The following is a 505-nucleotide window of genomic DNA, read 5'->3' on the forward strand; positions in this document are numbered from 1 at the left end:
CGCAGGAAGTGGGGGGTGGGGGGGAGCCGGTGAGCTGAGGGCTGGAGGACAACAGCCACTGGGTGAGCTGTTAACGGTTTATACTATTGTTTACTCTTCTGTGATTAAAAGTGCTTCAACCCTCATCTGCTGTCTCAACCTCTTCAGTGACTCTGTCCCCAGTTCTCTGAACCCATAGTCTGATTAATAACTTTTTTAGGTCTGATTCTAGAGGCCATTGGACACCAAGTTTTTCCTTTCTGGGCATATGTTAGAGAGAGAGTACCTGCATTTTAAGGCTTTATATTTTAAGAAAAAATAAACATGTGTAGTGTTCATAAGAAAAAATACTGAGCAAATAAAAGCATGTATATTGCCTAAGCAGCAAAGACTGGTTGAAGAGCTAAGACACCTGAGTATTTCCTGTATTTCCCATTTTATTGACTACAGAGACTGCCAGTTAACATCCTAAGATGGCAATAAGTGAGTCTAAACCAATGTTTTCTCTTTTAATTCTGGTTTCTCT

The sequence above is a fragment of the Muntiacus reevesi genome, chromosome 4 (assembly GCF_963930625.1).
Source record: "Muntiacus reevesi chromosome 4, mMunRee1.1, whole genome shotgun sequence".
Lineage (NCBI taxonomy): Eukaryota > Metazoa > Chordata > Mammalia > Artiodactyla > Cervidae > Muntiacus > Muntiacus reevesi.